Below are 7759 nucleotides of genomic sequence, written 5' to 3'. Positions count from 1 at the left end.
TGTGATTGACTTATTTCACTCAGCATAATGTCCTCCAAGTTCATCCACGTTATGCGGTGTTTTGCAGATTCTACATTATTCTTTAGCGTTGCATAGCATTCTATTGTGTGTATGTACCATAGTTTGGTTATCCATTCCTCAGTTGATGGACATCTAGGTTGTTTCCATGTTGCTTTCCTTTTCTTGTTTCACTTACCTCACTTTCTTATACTGTTTCTAGAATCATCTCTCAATTTGTTTGCATTTAAATCCTTGTTTCAGAGTCAACTTTTCTAGGAATCAAGCTGAGGCAAGGTGTCAGGAGCTATTTTTCTTGTTTCAAGAGCAATGAACATCACAACAAATGTAACAAATTTGGTGGGAATGGAAAAGGATGAGATTTATGGGAGTATTGGAAAAATGGTTGCTTAGTTAATCTACTTATAAACATCTTATTGTGTACTCTGGCAGTTAAGGTTGTGTGCCACCTTGGCTGAGCCATGGTTTTGAGTGCTTGGTAGCTGGATGTAGTTATTTCCCATGGTGAAATTTTAATCACCTCCATAGTGGAATCTGCTATAAGCAGTTGATCAGTTGAAGGAGAGCTGCCTTTGGGGTATGGCCTGCTTCCAGCATATATGCTTTGGGGAGGCTCTCTAGCTTTTTGGCACATCTGGATTCTGCATTTCACCGAGTCTTCATCTCTAGTTCCTGGATGAACCAGTGGACAGCTGTGTTACCTGTAAATCTTTGGATTGTTTGTGGACTTAGAACAGTGGCCTGTTGTGTTCTCTATCAACCTTGGGATTGTGCCATTTTACCTGCTGACCTTGGGTTCATCAAGCTGCTGTCTGACTTAGGAGACACTTCTAGCTCCAGTGGGCTTGGAATGAGAAACAAAACTAAAGTCCAAGGTCAAAAGTCCTTTGCCCACCCCCTAGAGCCAGCACTCTGAATTTGGACTTCTAGCCTCCTAAATTGTAAAAGAATAAATTTCTTTTGGTTAAGCCAACCACTTGTGGCATTTTTGTTGTAGCAGTCCTAGAGAACCAAGACCTATACTAAGTGTAATACTCTGGCTATATCTTAGTGACATAAAGATGGGTCCTGCCCTGGAGGGACTTACATTCTTCTGGAAAAGACAAGTGTAGCAAGTCATCATTAAACTCCAAGGTGATCTGTGACTTAACAGAGCTGAACTATGGGAGTACAAACGAGAGAAAGTAGCTCAGAAGACTAATGGAGTATACTTAAAATACCAAAAGGGAAGTGACATTTGTGCTAAAGGATGACTAGGTATTTGATTGGTGGAAAAAGGTGAGAAGAGTATTCTAGGGAAAGATTACTATTTGTGTAGAAGCTTGAAGGTATATGAAATATTTTGATGAACAGTTGAAGCACAGTTCATTGTGAGGTGGAGAAGTGGAAAGGATTAAGACTGAGAGAAAGTTTAGGCCCTGAGAGGAAAGTTTTGCATGCTTCCTTAAATTGTAGGACAGATGAGAGGAGGCTCAGGATCAGAAAAAGGAAGTGAAATTCCTTGTCCCAACCCTTCCTTTTCTATATGTCTGTAGGGGAAAGAAAGGGAAGAGGAGGAAAAAAAAAAAAAAAAAAAAAAAAAAACAGAAGTGAGAGTGTATATTTTGAAGCTACTACTTATTAGTGGTGATCATGTGCTAGGCTCTATGTTATGCTCTTGACAAACATTGTCCCATTAATCATCACGTTAAACTTGTGAGGTAGAGAATATTGTAAGGCCCTTATATGGATGAAGACACTGAGGTTTAGAAGAGGTCAAGAAAATTTTAAGGTTTGGAGCTCACAGTTGCCTGATTCAAAAACCATTAGCCACTACATTTTTTTCCCTTTGGTTTTAGAAGGGGAAAATGTGGAGTGCATAGAAGCTGCTATGGTCATATTGCCTGGGTTAGAGGGGTAGTTAAGCTGGGATCATTGGAGAGAGAGGCCTACTAGCTGAGATACACTTATCTAGGGGCAACATAAATCAGAAGAATCCAGAGGAGCAGCCATCACAATGAAAGTTGTTTTTGTAATTTACATTGCTGAAGTTTCCAGAAAGTGTTTTGGACTTAGGTAGTTTGTTTTTTTTCATAAAATCATCCTTAGCAATTACCAAAAGCATCCAACAGAAAGAGAGGAAATAGAAAGTTGCTTAAGCCACAACAATGACAATACTGGGGCTGTTGAGTAAGTAGGTTTTGGCCTATGATTCATCAGTTTCTCTTGGAGTACTCATATACCACTGTCATGGTCCTGGAGCACTTCAAAGTTCACCTTTTCTTTTGTAAAAGCCTTAAATAAGCAAAACCCTATGATGCTCCCAGTATTTTTGAACTGTTCAATTTTTAAAAAAACTATTCAATTTATTTTAAAAATATTTTTCTTCAGAACTTAATTGTTTGAATGGAAAGATTCGTCATTACACTGTCAGTCAAAACTAGGAGCAGGTTGGGCTCCACTGATATGTCTTTTTCCTCTATTGCACCATTGTTAAATCCAGAGAGACAAAAAGTGAAATGAATCCTATCTCTTCATAAACTGACAATGAAAATTCAGACACAAATACTTTTGAGAAGATCAAGCAACTTGGCATTCTCATGCCACTGTAGAATAGAAAAGAGAGAGAACTGAGTACAGAGATAACCTAGGAAATGTGATAATATCTTTTAAATGTATGACCAAATCACTAATGAAAAAACAAACAAATTCTATTAGTTTTCTTTTCAAGTACTAATTATTACTTCTACTAATCTTAATTAAGACAGAAATCTAACATAGGGCAAAAATCTTTTTTTTTTTTTTTTCTGTTTTCAGATAAAACATTATTTGAAATATTCCATTTCTGTAATAGATTTTAAGGTACACCCTCAGGTACCTTAGAAAGTGATCACTCGGGAGTTATATAAAAGCCATAGAAATCGGCATCAGACATTTTGAGCAGAGATAGTTTCATGTAGCGATTATATAACAAGCATTTAAATTATATGTCCATCAGCTCTATGACCCAGGACTCCCTTCTGGAACTGGAACAATGTCTACTACATATCTCAGGCTTAAAAAGCTGTTTAAGAGACAACTGGAAAATGTTTACTTACTGCTACTGATAATGATTGATGGTAATTCATCAGAAAAAAAAAATCTGATATATTAGTCTGAAAACTTAATTTGCTATGGGAATTTGCTCTGGCTAATGCAACTTTTAAGACCTGTTATTTCACTCAAAGGTCAAGGAACATTTATGGAAGGAATATTCAATAACATTCTTTCAGCTTGGTCAGCAGAGAATGCCCTAATGCCAGTTTTTACCTCTTTTGAGGATTAAATTTGTATATGGCTTTATTTGACTTCCTACCAAACAGTGAAATTGTTTTCAAAATATGTAGATAACATCATGTAAAGTTAAAGAGACATTTATTTTGCTCTAATTTCATTTTTAGTAATTTTCTTTCTTAGTTTATCAAAGATACTGTTTTTAAAACATTGACCATAACCAACGTTTGCACTGTGAAATATTTTTTACTTTTCAAACACATCAATTTGTATCAAAGAGGGTCCCTAAGGTGATGCTTATCTGCACTTCCCAAAGTGTGTTTTACAAAGCTTTAATTCTAAACACTGGTTATTAGGGTGGTCATTCAATGAAATTGAATGAAATTTTTCTGCGGTCAAATAAGTTTGAGCAATTCCAGGAATGGGACAACCAAACATGGATCCCTTTCTTCTACTCCTAATTTAAAGCTATTTGTCTCTCTTGAGTCACAGCATCTGCTGAGTCTGTGGGCCCCAGAGTGTAATTGGGGTCCTCTAGGTTCCTTTTGGGAGCTCTGGTAGCATAGTGGCTAAGGCACTTGACTGCTCACCAGATGGCTGGTGGTTCAAACCCATCAGCCACTCCTCGGAAGGAAGGTTGGGCAATCCTACTTCCGTAGTGATACTGCCTCGGAAACCCAAGGAGGGGTCGCTATGAGTCAGGGCTGACTCGACGGCACATAACAACAACAACAACAGGTTCCTTTTGGTAAAAGTCCAAACTTCCTTGGACTACAAAGTAAAAGACTATGCAATGAATCCTAGGAAGATCTTGGGAAGCTTATGCTAGGTCTCCCCTTCTTAAATGTCCAGAGATAAAGAGAGAACTGAAAACTAATTTGCATCTGCCCTGACATTTAGGATGGAAAAATATACCAAATTCTGTATAGGCTGGTACCCTGCTTTTTCATTGCAGGCCCTGTGTCCCAAGAGCACTCTGCAACTCACTGTCTTTGAGATTCTCACTGCCATTAAGGTTATCTCATCAATAAAACATAAGGACCAAATAAGCTGCAAGGAAAGATAAGACCACCCAAGAGAGAAACTAGCACATATGTCAGTGAAATAGAAACACTGGGGAAGAGAAAGATGGACACTAGAATTGAAAAATAATGGGAATCCTTAAGGAAATCCAAATGCTGTGCAGGAAAGACTTCCTGTAAAAACATGATTTTAAAACTAAAATATTCAATAGGTGAAATAATGGAGAGGATGGTCTCTGTTGAGCGAAAATTAGTGGGCCAGAAGAATGAGTGCATGAAATATACCAAAGCTTAGATCGAAATTTTAAATCTATCAAAATATTAGATTCATTAGAAGCAAAGAAGAGTGAAGAAAACCAAGGGTATTTGGAAACAGTCAGCCCTAGGACATGATGGACCTCAAGACCAGAAGAACAAGATGGTTTCTGGCTACCAATGCCAAATACTTGGGAAGGGATCAAAACTGGAAATCCTGAATAGAATGGGAGGAAAAACATAGAACAAAATCCAAAAACATAATAATGACCAGAATTACTAGTCTAATGGAGTCTGGTGCATTCCCCCCCCCCCCCCAGGACTATGGCCCTGGGATACACTTCAGGCCTGGGATAAAACTCACTCCCAAGGGCTTGCTCTCAGCCCAATAGTAAATAAGACTTACATTCAGAACAATCAACGCAGGGCGATGCACACTCCTACTCTAAGGAGATACATTCCTTGGAGCCATCAGCCATCGGGCACCAGAGAGGCAACATTCACGCAGAGGAAAAGCTGGACACACAGGAGTACATAACTAAGAAGGGCATGGAGGAGGGGGGTTACTGGGAAAGAAGAGGAGGAGAGTAGGTTAGGGTGGGGGATGATAATTGGGGAGTGAAACTAAATGTACACAAAATGTTGAATATAAAACAAACTCTGCTCTGTAAATTTGCACCTAAAGCACAATAATAATAATAATAATAATAATAATAATAAAATACTAGAAGAAACTAATAAGAGAAAAGATTAGAAACTTGGAGGGTAGAGATCCAGAAGGCTAAACATATGGGAAATGTCTTCAAGAGGTGAAAAGAGAACAGAGGGAGGAGAAGCAATAGTTAAACAAATTCTGGAGAAATATTTCTCAGAGCTGAACCAAGTCTAGAATCTGCATATTAAAAGGACTTCTTGGGTTCCAGTCTGGACTGATGACAAAAGATATTCAGATGTTGTTGATGTTGTTGAATTTTTCGGAAAAAATTCTTAAACTCTAATGGATAAAGAATTTTTTTTTTTAAAAAAACAAACTTTCAGGAAGAAGGATTGAATTATCTACCGAGGAAAAAAAAAAAAATCATAATGCCACTGAAATATCTGTCTACCAGCGTAGGAAACTAAATGACAATAGAGTAAAATCAGAGGGACAAAGAAAAGCAACTCAGTAATTCCATTTTTAGCCAAGTTATTATTCACTTGAATAAAGATATTCCATGATAGGTAACAACCCAAACTGTAGGTCATCCAAATAATTGCTCTGAGAAAAATACTTAAGATAGTCTAGATAAAATGTAGATGAACCTAAATTAAGAACTCAAGACAAAGAGAAGATAAGAAACAATGATTAACAATGAACTTTGTCATATGAACATACTCATTCATTTGTTCAAAAAATATTTATTATTTACTATATGCCAAACACGGTTGTTGACAATGGATATGCTGTCCTGAACATAACAGACAAAAATTAAATCTCAATGGATGAGCATATTCTGTTTGGGAATAAATGACATAGTGGTAAGTAAGTTCTGATGAAATACAGGAACACACCATGATGGATATTCAAATAAATACTAGGTCAGTGAAGACAATCAAAGTCATCTGGAAACAATTAGATCAAAGATAAGATGGACCATGAGGACGTCAGCCTCCACAACCCTGAGACCAGAAGAATTAGATGATGCCTGGCTACCTTTGCCAACTACTCAGAAAGGGATCAAATCTGGAGATCCTAAATAGAGTGGGAGGAAAAATGTGGAACAAAATTCAAAAAAAACAAAAATGACCAGAATTACTAGTCAGAATCAGACTGGTGGAATCCCTGAGACTATTGCCCTGGGGTACTCTTTAGGCCTGGAAATGGTCTCACATGGATTGGCTCCCAGCCCAACACTAGAAAGACTTATATGCAGAATACCTACCCGGGGTTGATGCACTCACCTACTCTCAGGAGATGCACCTCTTGGATCAATCAGCCATGAGACACCAGAGGTGTAACATTCACATGGAGGGAAAGCTGGACAGACAGGAATGCATAGATAAGAAGGGAACATGGAGGAGGTGGTCACAGGGAGGAAAGGGGAGGAGAGTTTTTTACGGTTGGGGATGGTAATCGGGTGTAAAATCAGATATGCATGAACTGTTGAATGTAAAACGTTTGCTTTGTAAATTTGCACCCAAAGCATAAAAAACTAAAACCAAACTCACTGCGGTTGAGTATGCTCCGATTCATAGCTACCCCTCCTTCGGCTTCTGAGGCAGTATCTCTGCAGAAGTAGATTGCCCAACCTTCCTTCCGAGGAGTGGCTGGTGGGTTTCAACCGCCAGCCTTCTGGTTAGAAGCCAAATGCCTTAGGCACTATGCCTCCAGAGCGCCCACGAAAAGCACAGGGGCGCGTGCGCGTGCGCGTCCCCCCCCCCCCCACACACACTAATAGATCAGAAAAGCCTAGGAGCAAAGGGTGTGAGGAGTGAATATATTCCAAAGCTTCATGGGGGAGGAGAAAATGATATGGATTAGAGGCTGGGGGTAGGAACATAGAATTGAATTTATTTTGAAAGTCCCTTTCAATTGGAGAAGAATTGCATGGTAGCTATGTTTTGATTGCAAATATGAGCTGTGGTAGACAGAGTACTGAAAATGGCCTCCTAAGATTTCTTGCCCTAATATCCAGGACTGTGAATATGATGAGATATCCCACCAATAATTGTGTCACAAGACAAAGGGATTTTGCACATGCAATTAAGGTAATTAATGCTGATCTACTCCAAGAAATTTGGAAGACAGCTACCTGGCCAACTGATTGGAAAAGATCCATACTTGTACCCATTCCAGAGAAAGGTGACCCAACAGAATGTGGAAATTATCAAACAATATCAATGTCATAAGTAAAATTTTGCTGAAAATAATTAAAAAATGGTTGCAACAGTATATTGACAGGGAACTTCCAGAAATGCAAACTAGATTCAGAAGAGGACATGAAACAAGGGATATCATTGTTGATGTCAGATGGATCTTGGCTGAAAGTGAAACAAACCAGAAAGATATTTACTTGTATTTTATTGACTGTGCAAAGCATTCAGCTGTGTGGATCATAACAAAGAATGGGAAGTCCAGAATACTTAATTGTGCTCATGAAAAACCTGTACATAGACCAGGATTTTAATTTTCTTAATGTTAAGATGTAATCCATACTGAAGGTGGCAGTCTT

This window comes from Orycteropus afer, unplaced genomic scaffold, assembly GCF_000298275.1.
Source record: "Orycteropus afer afer isolate SDZICR_OR568_19922 unplaced genomic scaffold, OryAfe1.0 scaffold00098, whole genome shotgun sequence".
NCBI classification, from domain to species: domain Eukaryota; kingdom Metazoa; phylum Chordata; class Mammalia; order Tubulidentata; family Orycteropodidae; genus Orycteropus; species Orycteropus afer.
The sequence above is the reverse complement of the archived record's forward strand: the minus strand, read 5'-3'. Positions refer to the sequence as shown.